This window comes from Procambarus clarkii, chromosome 54 (assembly GCF_040958095.1).
Source record: "Procambarus clarkii isolate CNS0578487 chromosome 54, FALCON_Pclarkii_2.0, whole genome shotgun sequence".
Lineage (NCBI taxonomy): Eukaryota > Metazoa > Arthropoda > Malacostraca > Decapoda > Cambaridae > Procambarus > Procambarus clarkii.
Genome location: NC_091203.1, coordinates 32,094,432 through 32,113,446, shown reverse-complemented (window position 1 = coordinate 32,113,446; position 19,015 = coordinate 32,094,432). Strand labels below are relative to the sequence as shown.

The following is a 19,015-nucleotide window of genomic DNA, read 5'->3' as shown; positions in this document are numbered from 1 at the left end:
AACCTAACCTATAAAGATAGGTTAGGTTAGGTTAGGTAGGGTTGGTTAGGTTTGGTCATATATCTACGTTAATTTAAACTCCAATAAAAAAAAATTGACCTCATACATAATGAAATGGGTAGCTTTATCATTTCATAAGAAAAAAATTAGAAAAAATATATTAATTCAGGAAAACTTGGCTTATTAGGCAAATCGGGCCTTGCATAGTAGGCTGACAAGTGCATTCTGGCTATTAGGTACGACATATATATATATATATATATATATATATATATATATATATATATATATATATATATATATATATATATATATATATATATATATATATATATATATATATATATATGTCGTACCTAGTAGCCAGAACGCACTTCTCAGCCTACTATGCAAGGCCCGATTTGCCTAATAAGCCAAGTTTTCCTGAATTAATTGTTTTTCGACTACCTAACCTACCTAACCTAACCTAACCTAACTTTTTCGGCTACCTAACCTAACCTAACCCCTAAAGATAGGTTAGGTGGGGTTGGTTAGGTTCGGTCATATATCTACGTTAATTTTAAATCCAATAAAAAAAATTGACCTCGTACATGATGAAATGGGTAGCTTTATCATTTCATAAGAAAAAAATTAGAGAAAATGTATTAATTCAGGAAAACTCGGCTTATTAGGCAAATCGGGCGTTGCATAGTAGGCCGAGAAGTGCGTTCTCGTGAAACAAGCATGATACAATTTTGCCTTAAGAAGTTAAGCGCAATTAAGGAACTGCAGCTGCTAAGACAACTGTAGTTCCAGCAGCATCGTTGGGGGGAAAAGGGTGGTGAACGGAACCATCGGTCTATATGATTTTAGAGAGGAAGTGCTAGAGTATCAGTTTGGCTTAAGGCATTGCTTTTGTCTCTACACGAAGCCTGCACAGATTTTAATTCAAAATCTTCGGGAGTGAAATATTAAATATTTTTGAGACGTTCACTTCGAACACAGGAAGTGAGAAAACACTTTCGACAATATTTTCGAACATAATCAGTTACAAATCATTTGAGCGGTGTTTAAGAATCATAAGTTCATCATTGGAATTTATGGTGAAATTGGGACAAACTTCAAAAAGTCAATTTTTAGCACTTTCTCATTTAAGTACGTCCTCGATAAATATGTATTTGAGGATAACTGTATTCCTTTATCGCTAGGGTTCACAGGATGAGTAAGTGTTGTATAATAGCCTAATGCTGAAGGCAGCTACAACCAATCAGTGAAATTGAAGATGGGAAAGGGCGGGGTTTGGAGGCAGTGTGGGCGTTGCTGTTGGGGGTAATCACAGCAGAGCCCTACTCCACACGCCGACGGGGCACCACGCCACACACGCTGACGGGGCACCACGCCACACACACGCCAGGGCACCGCATCACAGTCAGCACCCAGCGCCCCAGACGACAATACCCACGCCAGGTTTGTTGGGTGATCGGTGAATACACTTTGTTTTGGTGCTTCGTTATCATCTACCCATCATAGTTGTCTGGGTGCTTCATCACCATCCATCCATCATAGTGATCTTAGTGTTTCATCACCATCCACCCATCATAGTGATCATGTGCTTCATCACCATCTACCCATCATAGTGATCATGGTGCTTCATCACCATCTACCCATCATAGTGATCTTGATGCTTCATCACCATCCATCCATCATAGTGATCATGGTGCTTCATCACCATCCACCTATCATAGTGATATTGGTGCTTCATCATCATCCACCCATCATAGTGATCTTGGTACTCATCACCACAACATAGTTAAGTAAGCCTTACCTTAAGTACAGTCCGAGGGACGACCTTGTACTGAGCTGTTGAGCGTTGTTGTGTAAAGTGTTCCCTCGCGCTGGGACATTGTCTCTGTTGTACGTGAGCGTATACCATACTGTCTTGTGACAGTTTTTAATTTAAGTAATTTTAATAAGTCATGTGCAAGATTTTGTGCTTAAACTTAATATTTAGTAATAATAAAATACAGTGCCCTCTTCGATCCACACCAACAGTGACCTCTGCCTCCCACTACAGCAGCAGTGCTGACCTCATCCTCCCACAGCAGAAGTGACCTCCCAAAGCAGCAGAGGACGCAGACATGGTTCACGTGGGACTTCTCTCACTGCTGGGGCTGACGGCCATGTTTCTCGCCGGCAAGTTACCTAAATTGTTTCCCTTCTCTCAGTGTTTAATGGTGTAGTATACTCTTAAGGCTTTGTAATGGGGTAGTATATTCTTAAGGCTTAGTAATGGGATAGTATACTCTTAAGGCTTAGTAATGTGGTAGTACACTCTTAAGGCTTTGTAATGAGGTAGTATACTATTAATTATTTAAGGCTTTGTAATGGGGTAGTATACTATTAAGGCTTTGTGATTGGGTAGTATACTGTTAAGGGTTTGTAATGGGGTAGTATACTCTTAAGGCTTTGTAATGGGGTAGTATACTCTTAAGGCTTTGTAATGGGGTAGTATACTCTTAAGTCTTTGTAATGGGGTAGTATACTCTTAAGGCTTTGTAATGGGGTAGTATAATCTTAAGGCTTTGTAATGGGGTAGTATACTCTTAAGGCTTTGTAATGGGGTAGTATACTCTTAAGGCTTTGTAATGGGGTAGTATACTCTTAAGGCTTTGTAATGGGGTAGTATAATCTTAAGGCTTTGTTATGGGGTAGTATAATCTTAAGGCTTTGTAATGGGGTAGTATACTCTTAAGGCTTTGTAATGGGGTAGTATAATCTTAAGGCTTTAGTGTTTTGATAATTGTTGGTTTATGTTTGTTTACATTTGTTAATGTGAGACTTAATGTGTTGATTCTTACTCGCCCAGTTGTTCCTGAGGGTCGAATTGTAGCTCCTGGGACCTTCTGTTGCACTCGCCCAGTTGTACCCAATAGTCAAGCTCTAGCTCCTTGTACCTGCTTTCGTACTCGTCCGGTTTTAGTTGTGGGGTCAAGCTGTAGCTTTGTGTGTTTTTAAGCAGGAACTCCACATTAGAGTTGCGTTCTCTAATGCTGATCTCGTGTAGGTGGTGGAAGAAGTCATATTAGCGTCACATATGGCGGCGATGTTATTCTTCTAATATATTTCTTTGTTGTATAGCTTGTTGGTATATCTATTTCTTGATACTCTTATTTTGTCTTGGAGTTGAATCATCCATTCTATTATTAGTAGTTCATCCTATTCAGAAGTTCCTTGTAGCTCAACCAATATCGGGCCTGACGGCTGAGTGGACAACGCTCAAGGCTTGTAGTCCTAAGGGTCTGGGTTCGATCCCCTACGGAGGCGGAAACAAATAACAAATGTTTCTTTCACCCTTATACCCCCTGTTCACCTAGCAGTAAATAGGTACCTGGGAGTTGGACAGCTGCTACGAGCTGCTTCCTCGGGTTGTGTGTGTGTGAATAGGATTAAGGACTTGCCGAAAACGCTATGCGTGTTACTGGCTGAACAAGAATGTAAGAACTCTTGTATATGTAAATAAAATACAAATTAAAAAAACATGTTCCATTGTTCATCATAGTCTCCTAGAATACTTTTAAGATCATCATAGTCTCGTTTAGATCCCCATAGTTTATCAGAATATCACAAAGTGCTCCTTAGTTCATCACAGTATCTCAAAGTACCCCTTCGTTCATCATAGTATGTCAAAGTACCCCTTAGTTCATCACAGCATCTCAAAGTACCCCTTAGTTCATCACAGTATCTCAAAGTACCCGTTCGTTCATCATAGTATGTCAAAGTACCCCTTAGTTCATCATAGTATGTCAAAGTACCCCTTAGTTCATCACAGCATCTTAAAGTACCCCTTAGTTCATCACAGTATCTCAAAGTACCCCTTCGTTCATCATAGTATCTCAAAGTACCCCTTAGTTCATCACAGTATCTCAAAGTACCCCTTAGTTCATCACAGCATCTTAAAGTAACCCTTAGTTCATCACAGCATCTTAAAGTACACATTAGTTCATCACAGCATTTTAAAATACCACTTAGTTCATCACAGCATCCCAAAGTACCCTTTAGTTCATCACAGCATCTTACAGTACCCCTTAGATCATCACAGTATCTCAAAGTACCCCTTCGTTCATCATAGTATCTCAAAGTACCCCTTCGTTCATCACAGCATCTTAAAGTACCACTTAGTTCATCACAGCATCTTAAAGTGTCCCTTAGTTCATCACAGCATCTTAAAGTACCACTTAGTTCATTACAGGCTCTCAAAGTACCCCTTCGCTCATCACAGCATCTTAAAGTACCCCTTAGTTCATCACAGCATCTTAAAGTAACCCTTAGTTCATCACAGCATCTCAAAGTACCCCTTAGTTCATCACAGCATCTTAAAGTGTCCCTTAGTTCATCACAGCATCTTAAAGTACCCCTTAGTTCATCACAGCATCTTAAAGTGTCCCTTAGTTCATCACAGCATCTTAAAGTACCACTTAGTTCATTACAGGCTCTCAAAGTACACCTTAGTTCATCACAGCATCCCAAAGTACCCCTTAGCTCTTCATAATATTCCAAAGTACTCCTTAGTTTTTTGTAATATCCCAAAGTGCCCCCTAAGTTCTTCATAATATAAAAAAGTACCCCCTTAGTTTTTCATAATATCCCAAAGTACCCTTTAGTTCATCATAATATTCCAAAGTATCCCTTAATACCTCATAGTCTTCCACAGTTCATTAATGTCTCCCAAACTAGTGCTGCTAATGCAGAGACTGGAGAAAGTGAAGGACAAGGTGCTACAGTGTACTATGAAGGGCCTTATCAATAGAATACGGAGTCACAATGAAGCTAAATCATCAGTGTGCTGTGCGATGTTACCAGCAGCTGTTCATAGGCGTTACCAATGGGAAAGCTGGGAGGATAGGCGAGAGAGGTGAGACTGGGGGAGCCTGGGAAGGAAGGAGAGAGAGAGAGAGACCCAGTTTCTCTGTCCGAGGTTGGAGACCGGAAGCTTCACCCAACTTGCCCACATGAAGCCCGCGGGGTATGAGTTGTCAAAGGCCAGTGAGGTCGGCCTCACTGCAACACTTTATGAAATATCGGCATCTAGTCCCTCTACCCCTGAGATTTTCATGAAGTACACATATTTATCAGTTTAGTGTTTCGTCATAATATATTTCCAGAGAAAGAAGAATATACTGGCAACAGAGCGGATGTTTGAAGAGAGAGGAAAAAAGAGGGGAAGAGGGGAGAAGGTTGAATGAGGGTCAGGTGAATAGGGAGGTTAAGTAAAGAGAAATGAGATAGAGGAGGAGATGGGGGCAGACCCGGGTTCAACCGGGTTCTCCTCACAAGTACTACACATGTGAGACTAGTTATGTAATTCACGGTACCAGCATATAGACCATTTTGTCATACAATAGAAAGACCAGAGTTATGCCACCAGATTTGTCCTAGAGCAGAGAGAGACACGAGTGAAGACACACGATTGATATAATCACGACATACAAAATATTTAGGAGAGTATATAAAAGTCGGACAGAGGCAGGCGGTTTAACATAAAATGAACACGGAAGAAACCCAAGTACTTGAATGAATCACATGGATATAAGGCATTGTTTTAGGGTTAGAGGAGGATAGTCACATTCACATATTCATATGTAGACATGACATCCTTGAAGGTTCCATAACCTATCTTCTTTCGGTTATCTTGAGACGATTTCGGGGCTTTTAGTGTCCCCGTGACCCGGTCCTCGACCAGGCCTCCACCCCCCAGGAAGCAGCCCGTGACCGCTGACTAACTCCCAGGTACCTATTTTACTGCTAGGTAACAGGGGCATAGGGTGAAAGAAACTCTGCCCATTGTTTCTCTCCGGCGCCCGGGATCGAACCCGGGACCACAGGATCACAAGTCCAGCGTGCTGTCCGCTCGGCCGGCCGGCTCCGATTGAAGTATGGGAAACGGGACACAAGAGCTGGAGTTAGCACGACAAAATCATCTAGGTAAGTATACACATGATTTAAAGCATCGTATTTAGGATGATTCTCTCTTTCTACCGGCAGGAACTGAGGCAAGGTGCAGTTACATTACACAGATCGAGTGTCAGACGAACAGTCACTGCTTCGATATCAGCTATGTGTGTGACGGTGGGGAGGACTGTGCCGACCGCTCCGACGAGGACCCCAACGTCTGTGAGGTGCTGTTCCCAACTTCTTTGTTTGTTAGTGCTTCTGGTACAGCTGTACCTTGGTCAGTCAGTGGTATAGGCGGTTTGTGCTCTATTCAACTTGTCCTCTTCGTTTATTGTTTATCTAGCCAACTCCTACTCTGGCCACTGTACTCTTTTCACTGGATATTCATTTCACTTGAAATTCACATTAATCATTTTCCTGCCTAATGACAATTGCCTCAAATATGCAGCATTAAACTAATCTAAATTAGTACGTGTGATTTTCTTCGTGACGGAGAGCGGGCAGCGGAGAGACTTATCTTGATGGAATCATTAACATCATCATGCCATACAATCTCCCACTGTGATTTACAATATATCAGACCTTTGTGGCCATACAGGTAACTGAAGCACTGCCACAGGTACACCAGCGTTCGCTGAGGAAAGGGACAACAAGGTGAAGCCCTTCACCTATATGGGTAAGAGTCGTGGATAAGCTGAGTTCCGAGGTGTAGTTATGAAAAGCAAATAACAGAGTCCCATCATAAGGAGCTTTTACAGTACAGCAAGGGTCTTTGTTCGTCACAGATGCATTTTCAAGCGTTGCTGATATACGAGGAAAAGAATGTCCGTAGCGTCACTTTTGTTACTTTACAAATTTCTATCTCTCCAAGTCCGACCGACTTGGACAGAAAAAGATGTTACTAAAGTATCTAAAACACGACTTAGTCATTGCAAGAGGTTACTAAAATATCTAAAACACGATTTGACAAGAGCAAGAGGTTACTAAATTACTTTATGACAACAATTACGAATTGCCCAGAGCACGATATGACTTGCCGAAGATTACGTGTAGCCGGGTCAGTCAGCGACGGGCAGAGCGTCTTAGGACTGGCTAGGGTCTGGTTGTGTGTTTATTTAAATTAACTATAGAGACGACGATGCTCTCAAAGAGCTTTAGGAATACTTTGTATTTAATAGACACTAAAGTAAATGTCTGAGCAGAATTTGTTATTGATGTCATGACTTATTGTATTGTTGTTTTATTGAAGTTTGAAGTAATTATTACCTTAGAAATACGATTTATGATTTATCTATTTTGGAAAAAAAAGTTCAAGTATAGATGACTATAATAATGCTATGGGGACTTCTGATTTATTTTAAGAACTTATTCATTACACTTTGGAAGCACATTATATGAAGATCTTTCTGTTTGTTAAAGTATATATTAATTTACTTGAGCTCCCCCTGGGCGACTCGATAACCATACAGGTCGACATACAGTTACTTGGGAGTGGACGCCTCTTGTAAGTAATCACAGGACAGACGTCCACCTGGTCACACAAACCATAACAACCTCTCTAGTTGTCCAGAATACATTGTTCCGAGGTTGAGGTTACGAGGATATGAGGTTACCACGAAGGTTCAGCCCGTTCCTGCCAGCGTTCCCTACGTCTAGAAACTGTCGTACTAAAGTGACCTATCCTTTCCAACCAGAGAACCCCTCGAACAGAAAACGGGACAGTATGTAAATTTCGCGAACCGCTCCTGTTTTCTTGCATGACAGTTTTTAACTTTATGTAAATAACCGATCTTTTTAATAGCTCCTAATAAGGGGAGATGCAACTTAGGGAGGAAGTCTCCACAAGAAACGATGGACATCTTCGATGATAAATGTTGGAAGGCAGATAGAAAATTTGGGCCTTTCTAGAGGGAGAACAATGAAAGACATAGGGTAAGTCCTCGATTTCATCTTAAACGTAAGAACAAAGGAACAATAGAAAGGCGTATCAGAGTCAGGAATGAGAACCTGAGAGTGAACACGAAGGCAGAAAAGCTGTTTAGAATGACGCAGAAACCGAAGCAAAGCGCCAACCCAAATTACTTCATAGTCATATGATGAGGAAAACAACAGCTAAGGGACGAGCAGTCGAAAATAGGGCAAGACTAATTCACTAACAACGATTGAGAAGTGTGTGAAGAGTTTAACAGAAGGTTCGAGGAGGGCTTCGCAATTGAGCAAAAAAACGTCTCTGAGCTAAGGGGATGAAGCAAAACCCAGCAACACTGGAGGCCTTTGAGATAACTAGATATAAAGTAAAAAAATACCTGTTGGAGTTGGACCTGACTAAGGCTGTTGGACCATATAAGATCTCACCATAGATACTAAGTTGACAAGAGCTGTGGGACCAGACAAAATATCACCATTGATATTAAAAGAAGCAGCTGAAACATTGTGCAGCTCACTTGCTACAATATGTAATTCCTCTCTAGAAATGGGAGAACTTCCCGACTGTTGGAAAATGGCTAATTTGGTACTAATTTACAAGAAAGGGGAAGACTCAAACCGTTAAATTACAGACCCATATCACTAACAAGTATCCTCTTCAAGTTGCTAAAGAGACTGATCAGAAGCAGGCTAGTAGAACACTTAGAACAGATAAATCTTTCTCAAGGCACCAGCATGGCTTTAATAAAGGAAAAAATTTTGCTTGACAAATTTGCTGGTGTTCTACAAGTAAAAGAAATCAAACAAGAGAGAGTGGGATGGGCAGACGGTTTATTTCTTGAGTGTCGGGAGGTATTTGATACGGTCCTGTATGAAAGACTCCTATTCAAACTAGAAAAGCAGGCTGACGTATCTAGAAGAGTCCTAAGGGGGTTCAGAGAGTATCTCGCAGGAAGGAAGCAAAGGGTTACAGTGAGAACAAAGACATCAGAAAGAGTGAGGTTACGAGTGGAGTACCACAAGTGTGGTTTCTATAGAGCATCTGTTTCTAATATATGTCAATGACAGAAGAAATTGGCTCCTTTATATCAATGTTTGTAGTTAATTACAAACTAATGAGAAGAGTCAGGTCAGGGTTAGATTGTCATGCATTACAAGCGGAGTTGGAACCACTACAAAAGTGACCTGAAAAATGGCTGCTAGGCTTTAACCCCGCCAAATGCAAAGTTCTGGGAATGGAACAAGAATGCGAAACACTGTGAAGCAGTATAGGATGAAGGGAAGACAAATTCTTCAGTCAGAAAAGGAGAAAGACCTGGGAGTGGGCATAACACGATATCTAATATCAGAAGCCCAGATTAGTAGAATAACAACAGCTTCATATTGCATACTTGCCAACATCTGCATAGTCTTCAGAAACTTTGACAATGGTACCACAAGTGTGGTTTCTATAGAGCATCTGTTTCTAATATATGTCAATGACAGAAGAAATTGGCTCCTTGCCTCCAAAGAAATTGCCTCCTAAGAAGGGAGCCGGTCGGCCGAGCGGACAGCACACTGGACTTATGTTCCTGTGGTCCTGGGTTCGATCCCAGGCGCCGGCGAGAAACAATGGGCAGAGTTTCTTTCGCCCTATGCCCATGTTACCTAGCAGTAAAATAGGTACCTGGGTGTTAGTCAGCTGTCACGGGCTGCTTCCTGGGGGTGGAGGCCTGGTCGCGGACCGGGCCGCGGGGACTCTAAAGCCCCGAAATCATCTCAAGATAACCTCAAGATGGTGAGACCCACTCATGAATATGCATCCCCAGCACGGAACCCTTACTTGAAAAAGGGCAAGGAGATACTAGAAAAGGTCCAAAGATATTCAAAGAGCAGAGTTCCAGAGCAGAGAGGATTCAGCTATGAGGAAAGACTGAGAAAATTGGACCGTAACACACTGGGAAATGGAAAGATAGAAAGAACATGATCATAACATAAGATTCTAAGGGTAATTGGAAAAGTAGGCAAAGCAGCGTTGTTCAAAGCTAGGGACAGCAGAATGAGGGGTTGTCTATATGAATCAGGAAATGCATATGAGTGATAGAGACATCAGGAACTTTTCCATTTTAATTATAATTTTTAATTCTATTCAAAATTGTAAATAAAAATCTTTTAAAAATGGTAAGTTTCTTACGATGAAAGCGTGAGAAATGAGTCGTTGCATTAACCAAAGAACATTCGAAAGGCGGGTTTAGGAGCTTACATCGACCCTGCAAGCACTTCTGGGTGAGAGGGCCCCCCCGAACTCTCTCAGATGTCGCCCAATATTTACCTTGGGCTTTCACCTTATTAGGAAGTCGCTAATAATATAAAAATAAAAAACACAATAATATCCTTCTTTCACCACCTCTACTACTAATACCAGTAGAGCACACTGGAGAGTCACTGGGTAATGAACTTAAATATGGAGACATGGTTCAACGTCATACTATTGGGGATTGGCTTCAGAACTAGTCTATTGTCATTGAGTACACACCCTAACTGAGCCACTATGACTTCCCCTCTCTCCTTGTTTTAGGATAACCTCCTTCTAGTTCCCCTTTTTGTTTTCTGTATGCTATCATCCGGCCTGCAATTATTTCTCTCTCTTTCCTCTTAGAAATCCTCACCAGGACAAGGTCAAACACGCTTGTCTAACAAACATTTATTACAAACAATAAATAATAAAGAATAACCTGGGACTTTCAGATAATGGTTCTACATAAATATCACCACTCTTCCCTATGAACAAAACACCATCTGATTGTCTCTGCCAGGCTGCTGTCTGCTCCTCTTCAGCAACCCACTGTGCCCCAGTCACCTTGCCATCTGGGATAGGCTTCGCACATGAAACTTAACACCATAAAAAATCAACGCTCTCACTTTGCATTGAGTCAGGCATACCACATGAATCCATCCACCTCTCAAGCATATATTGTTACCCTCACAACCCTCTGTATCTCATCCGGAAGATCAGCTATTCTCGCTACACAACGTCTCCTCTATGGTGACTGATCTTCCTGGGAATCACTACTGGGACTATCTGTCAGTCGGTCCTCATATTAAGTAGATCCTCTTGCAGCAGCGTCTACGCCACAACTACATCACTTAATGATGAATTGTGTCCATGTACCACTGCTATATCAACTCATACACGAACCTGTAATTCCATTACCACAAGATAATAAACTATATCCTCCCATCGAAACACAAATAACGTTTGTGGGGAACCGACCTGTGAGATTTATATTTATTTATTTATATTTACGTTAATAAATATATTTTGATATAAATTGTCTGAGGTTAAGTGGACTGTATTTCTGCAAATTCTCACAAATCGACTCCTTTACATGTCTTGGGGGGAATTATATTGTTATATATATACAGACAATCAAACTACTGTATTAAACCATATATACGTAAATTAGGAGGCCTTATCTTTATGGCTGACTGTCCTAGACATCCAGTAGGAACACGGATGAACAAGCCAGTCGATCCACTTTGTGGGTGTGGCTGGCTCCCAACTATGTACTGGATACTAGGTTACTAGTGATTCTTCTTCCTCTTCAGTTGTTCCTGTCAAAGGGCACTTACTTAATAGCAGTAATCCTATATATATGACAGCTATATCTGAGGAAATATTGCCAATTAAAATAGAGATGAGAATAATACTCACTCTGGGTTGGTCGCTGACTCATGTCCTAACCGGAATTATCCTGTCTACCTAACATTACTGGCCAGGAATGACTAGATAAGATTCCTGAAAGACATTTCCCTTGTTTAGATGATGACTGCGTGGTGATGATGGAAGAAGCACTAATTTACTCTCCATAACACTTTGTCCAAGGGAAAATTATTAGAGCTGAACTTGCTCCAGCGACCTGTTGTCTTAACAACAATGGCTGACTCTTGACTCTCCTCCACTGACGCCCTGTCTCTCTTTGTCCAGATGTCAGTAAGTGGTAGAAAGGTCATATTCACTTTATTTTGGTACTAATAATTAAGTTAATTCAAGTGAAATGTTTTTATGATGTTAACAATCCAAAGACTAAACGTTCATTAAACAAAATTATCCTCACAATTCCATTTTTCACATACCGGCTTCTACTGTGGGGGTAATTCCCCTACCTGGACAAGTCTACATCGAAAATCTCTGTCCGCCAGGGGGTTGTCCCCCTCAGTCAGCAACTGACCCCGGCCGAGCGAGCATACGTCTCTTCCACTTATGTTCTTATGTTCCACCTTAATAATATCAGTTCATCTTAATCTTATTTTATCACTTCATTATCTCCACAAACTTTCTAATCTACATTCATAAACATTATACAAGATCGCTGGGCAAACGATCTCACTGCATCAAGCAACATAAGAACATAGGAAGGGCCTTAAGAAGACTTTGATAAAGCCGCCTACTGACGCCCTAAGAACGTCTAATTCATTTGCCGTATTGGAGGACGAGTGCTGTGGTGAGACTGTGGATCACGCAAAAGGGAAAGCAACGAAGCGTAGGCCCCTCAAAGAGTAAAGGAAGTATCTAAGCAAATTTTAGTTGTGGGAGATTCCCAGATAAGGTATTTGGATAGAACGTTTTGTGCTAGAGATAGGGGGAACAGGTTAAGGGTTTGCTATCCCGGAGCTGGTATTGGTGATATTATAAACAACATGAATGATATTATGGCTGGAAATGGGAACAATCCCGTTATTTGCATTAGCGCGGGAGGAAATGATGTTGGTCGAGTTAGGAGTGAGGAACTGATTCAGAGGTATAAAACAGGAATTGAATTAGTTAGAAGCAGGGGAGGAATACCGATCATATGTGGCATTCTTCCAAGAAAGGGAGTGGGAAATGAATGGATGTCGAGAGCACTTGGTGTCAATTGCCGACTGGAAAGATATTGCAAATCAAATGCAATATCTTTCATAGACAACTGGGAACACTTCTATGGAAGAAATTAAATGTATGCTCGCGATGGAGGACATCTATCGAGGGCTGGGGTTGTTGTTTGTTGCGAACTCGTTGGAACCAGTGGTTAGAGGCATTTGTTTGGGTTTAAACTGTTAGTAGATAGTGGTATGGGAATCGATTTGGAGGAAGGAGGTAATAAAAGTATGTGTTTGTGGGAGAAAAGAATTGGCAAAATGATCAGGAAAAGAGAAGAGACTCAAAATAACAATTCACTTAGGGTACATTACACTAACACTAGAAGTCTAAAAAATAAAATAAACGATTTAAATGCTCTTGTCTGCACAGAATAAATAGGTATTATTGCACTTACAGAAACGTGGATGAATGTAGAAAATAGAGAGCTATTAGCTGAATATCAAATAAATGGATTTAAACTATTTCACACAGATAGATATATTATATGAGGAGGGGGAGTAGCCATATATGTTAAGGACAATTTGAAATGTAGTCTCAAAGAGGGAATCAAAACTGAGCAACATACAGAAACTATTTGGATAGAATTAAACGAAAAAGCAAATAACATTATAATAGGAGTTATATATAGGCCACCAAATTTAGACAGAATGGAAGCAAAGCATCTATGGAATGAAGTATCTAGAGCATCTAGATCTAACAGTATTTATGTCATGGGTGACTTTAATTTTAGTGGAATAAACTGGTTGAACAAAACAGGGAAAAATGAAGCAGAAGATTTTCTAGAATTAATTGACGATTGCTTTCTTGCGCAACACATTAAGGAACCAACGCGGGGAAATAATATTTTAGATTTAGCGTTAACTAACAGTGAAACACAAATTAAGGACATCGAAATAGGGAGTGAGCTAGGGAACAGTGATCATAAAGAAATCAGATTTAGCATTCAATAGGAGATCTGTAGGAGAAAATTCTGTTAAAGGGCCTGATTTTCGAAAAGCTGATTTCAATAGCCTATGAAATTTTTTGGGTCAAATAGATTGGAAAGTCTTGGGTATGGGTTGTGGGCCGGTATTGGAGCTAGACGTGAACCCAGCGATAGGTGACGTAAAAGGGGTTTTCGATGTGGACTCAAAATATAACCTATTTAAAAATATTCTAAGCAAAGCCCAGGAATGTAGTATACCATATAAATTGAATAGATCGAAAACTAATGATCCAAAGTGGATAACAAAGGATCTGAAGAACCATATAGGTAAAAATAGAGCGTGGTACAAAAGGATTAAGAATGGGGAAGTCTGTTTAGAACAGGAATTCGTACAACTGCTTAGAAATACTAAAAAAGAGATAAGGAAAGCAAAAAGAAACTATGGAGTTCGCATAGCAGAGCACGCAAAAACAAATCCTAAAGGGTTTTTCCAATTGTACCGGACAAAGATTAGGGAAAGGATAGGTCCATTAAAAACTGAGACAGGTCATATAACAGATAGCGATGAAGAGATGAGTAGTATTTTTAGTAAATATTTTATATCTGTATTTACAAAAGAGGAACTTAACAATATGCTTTCAGCGGAACAAGTCTATGTGGGTGGGGACGAGGACAGGTTGACTAGTTTAGCAGTTACCAGGGAGGATGTTCTTAAATAAATAGTAAAACTCAAACCAAACAAATCCCCAGGGCCGGATGAAGTGTTTGTGAGGGTTCTTACAGAATGCAAAGAGGAGCTTTGCGACCCACTGTCAACCATATTTAATAAATCAATACAGTCAGGCAGAGTGCCAGAGTTATGGAAAGTTGCTAATGTGATACCAGTTTTTAAGAAAGGAGATAGATCACTTGCATCAAACTATCGACAAATTAGCCTAACGTCTATTGTGGGAAAGTTACTCGAATCTATAATTGCAAATAAAATTCGTCTTCATCTTAAAAAGCATAAATTAATAATTGAGTCGCAACATGGTTTTATAAATGGCCAAACATGTTTAACAAATTTGTTATCTTTTTATTCTAGCATAGTTGAGGCAGTTGATAGTGGTAAGGATTGTGATGTTGTGTACCTTGACTTTAGCAAAGCTTTTGATACAGTGCCACATGAAAGACTGATTACAAAGAGAGAGGCTCATGGTATTGGGGGTGCTATATTAAGCTGGATTAGGGCATGGCTATACCAAAGGAAACATTTATTTATTTATTTATTTATTTATTTATTTATTTATTTATTTATTTATTTATTTATTTATTTATTTATTTATTTATTTATTTATTTATTTATTTATTTATTTATTTATTTATTTATTTATTTATTTATTTATGCATATACAAGAAGGTACATTGGAAATGTGAGGATACATAAAATGGTGATTACAGTCTTGTAAAGCCACTAATACGCGCAGCGTTTCGGGCAGGTCCTTAATCTAAGAAAATTTTAAATAGGTAAATACTTGCAAAATTTATAAAAACAAAATGATAACAGATACATGGCAAGAAAAAAAATGAGAGAAAATTGTAGGTACAGTATATTAAAGCGCATAGGTAGCTAAGATTGATTGCAATGACAACTTGAATGGTAGTTGACGAAAATTGGTAGGCACAATACAGCATATGGCTAGCACATAAAAGAAGACAGCAATGAACAGAATGATAAGGTTGTTTGGGTTAAATACATAAAAATTAGGAGATTGGGTAACACTAGGTACAGAGCAAATTTAAAGCTCAGTGAAGGACACTAAGAAGATGAAATTAGGTACTTTTTGGTTTTGCTTTGAAATAAGGCAAAAGTTTTACAGTTTTTTAATTCACTAGGGAGTGAGTTCTATAGACTAGGTCCCTTAATTTGCATAGAGTGTTTATACAGATTAAGTTTGACCCTTGGGATATCAAAGAGATTTTTATTTCTGGTGTGGTGATGATGGGTTCTATTACATCGGTCCAGGGAGAGTTTCTGAGCATGGTTTGCATTTAAGAACAGGGTTTTGTAAATGTAGTTGACACAAGAGAATGTGTGGAGGGAGTTAATATTTAGCAAGTTTAGGGATTTAAACAAGGGAGCTGAGTGTTGTCTGAAAGCAGAGTTAGTTATTATTCTAACAGCAGATTTTTGCTGCGTGATGATGGTGGGCTTAAGGTGGTTTGCAGTGGTAGACCCCCATGCACAGATACCATAATTAAGATAGGGGTAGATTAATGCATAATATAGTGAGAGGAGAGCAGAGTTAGGAACATAATATCTGATTTTGGAGAGTATACCAACTGTCTTAGAGACTTTCTTAGTTATGTGTTGAATGTGGGTGCTGAAGTTGAGTCTCTTGTCTAGGAATAGGCCAAGAAACTTGCCATCATTTATATTACTGATGTTAATGTTGTCTATCTGAAGCTGAATTGCATTTGATGATTTGCTTCCAAATAAGATGTAGTAAGTCTTTTCGATGTTTAATGTTAGTTTGTTCGTTGACATCCATATGTGGACTTTTTTTAATTCATTATTCTCAACATTATTTAGTGTATGTGGGTTGAGGTCTGAATAGATAAGGGTAGTATCGTCAGCAAACAACATAGGTTTGAGAATATTAGAGACATTAGGCACATCGTTTATATATATAAGAAATAGAAGAGGTCCTAAGATACTGCCCTGTGGCACTCCAACGGTAATTGGTAGAGTGGAAGAAGTTGTATCATTGATGGTTACATATTGGTGTCTGTCACTAAGATAGGATCAGATGTAGTCAAGGGCAAGGCCTCGGATTCCATAATGCTGGAGTTTAAGTAAGAGGTAGTTGTGATTAACAGTATCAAAGGCTTTTCTTAGGTCAATGAAGAGTCCAATCGGAAACTCATTTTTGTCAAGGGCTGAGTAGATTACGTCAAGAAGACTAATGATTGCATCGTTGGTGCTCTTTTGGGACCGGAAGCCAAACTGGCAGGGGCTGAGTATGTCGAATTTTACGAGGTAGAAATAGAGCTGTTTGTAAATAATTTTTTCAAATATTTTTGATAGAATGGGTAGATTTGATATTGGTCTATAATTGTTTATGTCCGCCGGATTGCCTCCTTTATGGACTGGCGTTACTCTTGCTTTTTTGAGGATATCAGGGAAGGTGTGACACTCTATAGATTTGTTGAATAGTAGGGCTATGGGTGGGGCAAGGGCATGGGAGGCTCTCTTGTATACAATGGACGGAATTTCGTGTTCCCTGCCTTGGTTTTTAGAGAGTGTATGATGGACACAACATCTGCCGGGTTGATTGGTAAAAGGAGAAGAGAGTTTGGATAGCTGCCTGTGAGATATGCATTAATATGTGTCTGAGTCTGTGGGATTTTACTGGCAAGATTAGCACCAACAGATGAAAAGAGACTATTAAATTCATTTGCCATTTCTAAATCAGTTGACGGTATATCCCCATCCTTGTAGAGTTATATTTGGTTATGTGAGTGTTGTTTAGTTCCTAGGATACTAGAGATTGTTTTCCAAGAGCTTTTCATGTTGCCTTTTGCTTCATTGAATCTATTCACATAATATGCAAGTTTTGCCTTTCTTATGATACTGGTAAGCATTGATGAGTACCTTTTAGCTACTTCCTTTGAAACTAGGCCAATCCTAAGTTTCTTTTCATATTCATGTTTCTTGTTGAGTGAGTTGAGAATGCCACTTGTGAGCCATGGATTGTTTAATCTTTTGTCAGTTACTTGCTTGATAAGAAGGGGACAATGAAGGTTATAGAGGCTTGGAGTTTTGGAGAGGAAGAGGTTAGCTAATGAATTTATATCCTGGGTATTATTGAATTCAGAATCCCAGTTAATATTGTGAAGTGCATCTGTAAGATTGCCTAAAGCTGATTCACTGTGTAGCTTAAATGAAAGTTTCTTGCTTTTTGGTGGTGTTATGTCCATGTTCGCTATGAGAAAGGTAGGATAGTGGTCAGTTGTTCTGTCGTAGATTATACCAGATACAAGGGGAGCTGTTATGTTTGTCCATATGTGGTCCAAGGTAGTGGCTGATGTTTGAGTGACTCGGGTAGGTTTGGTGATTGTGGGGATTAGCATACAGAAGTTCATGCTGTTAAGGAAATAGTCAACTTGAGAGCAATTTTGTTGACCCAGGTCAATATTAAAGTCTCCTCCCAGAATGATGTGGTTTTTGTTGAGATTGTTGTTTATAATAAGATTCCTTAGGTTGTCTGAGAAAGAAGCTATGTTAGTAATGGGAAATCTATAGATGGCTCCAATAGTCAAAGAGGATTTAAGGGATTTAATTGTAAACTGAGCAAAGGTATATTCAAAGTAGTCATCTCTGTCACTAATAACACTGTTGCAGATAAATGTATCTCGGTAATATATAACTGTGCCACAACCTTTTTTATTAGGCCTACAATTATGAGTGGCTTTATAACCAGCTAAGTTGTAGAGTTGGGGTATAGTCTCTATTTAGCCAAGTTTCTGTTAAAATAATGAACGATAAGTTAGCACCTAGTGCTGCGAGTAATGCATTTAAATCGTCAAAATGTTTACTAAGTGATCTAACATTTTGGTTGTAAACTGATAAACAGGTGCTATTTTGGAGTTTGTTTTTAGCCTGGTGTGCTGTGAAATACTTGCAATAATGATGATCAATGTGCTGGTTGGTGTAGATATGAGAACGAAGATTTTGATCAGGATCAATATCAGTGTGCTTAGAGATGCAGAGGGATCACGTTACAAGATACACGATAAAGCAAAACACAAGAATAAAAGCAAATACAATAAAATAGTAACAATTTAGAAGTAAAATAAAGATCCAATAGATAGCCAGGGAGGACACAGAAGTTACATAAAATAAAAAACAAAAAATCAGTAGAGACTGACAATATAAATGTAAAATAAAAAATAATAAGAACAATAATAATCATAAAGTAAAATGATCTTGAATATAATTAGCTTAGTAATGGTTAATTAAACTCCTATAATTGGTATGAACCTAAGAAAACAAAGTGAGCTCAAATAGATAATTCCGAGATAAAAAAAAAGATGACATTTAAATCTAATTAAATCTTGAAATTTACTCCAATATAAATCTAAGTGTAAAAATAAATGGGGTGAGAGTATATTCATGTGGAAGATTTTACTATGATACTGAGGTAGATGCTTATAGTAGATGCAATTATACTATTAATTAATTCCAATAAATGATTACAAGAAACAAATACCAAGTTACTTTAAATATAACAGGGTAATAAAAAGCCCTTGGTTTAGTGACAAGGGGATTAACTAGAAAGGATTAACTGCCT

The 19,015-nt window shown here is 39.1% G+C and overlaps 1 long non-coding RNA gene across 1 annotated transcript in view; it reads left to right on the top strand.

Moving 5' to 3' along the window:
* The first annotated feature begins 1,338 nt into the window (after window positions 1–1,338).
* Window positions 1,339–19,015, top strand: part of LOC138352654 (uncharacterized) — a 35,252-nt gene continuing 17,575 nt past the window's right edge. The window contains exons 1-3 of the long non-coding RNA XR_011222861.1: window positions 1,339–1,446; window positions 2,032–2,172; window positions 6,022–6,155. This is a non-coding gene — a long non-coding RNA (uncharacterized lncRNA). The remainder of the gene's footprint in view (window positions 1,447–2,031; window positions 2,173–6,021; window positions 6,156–19,015) is intronic.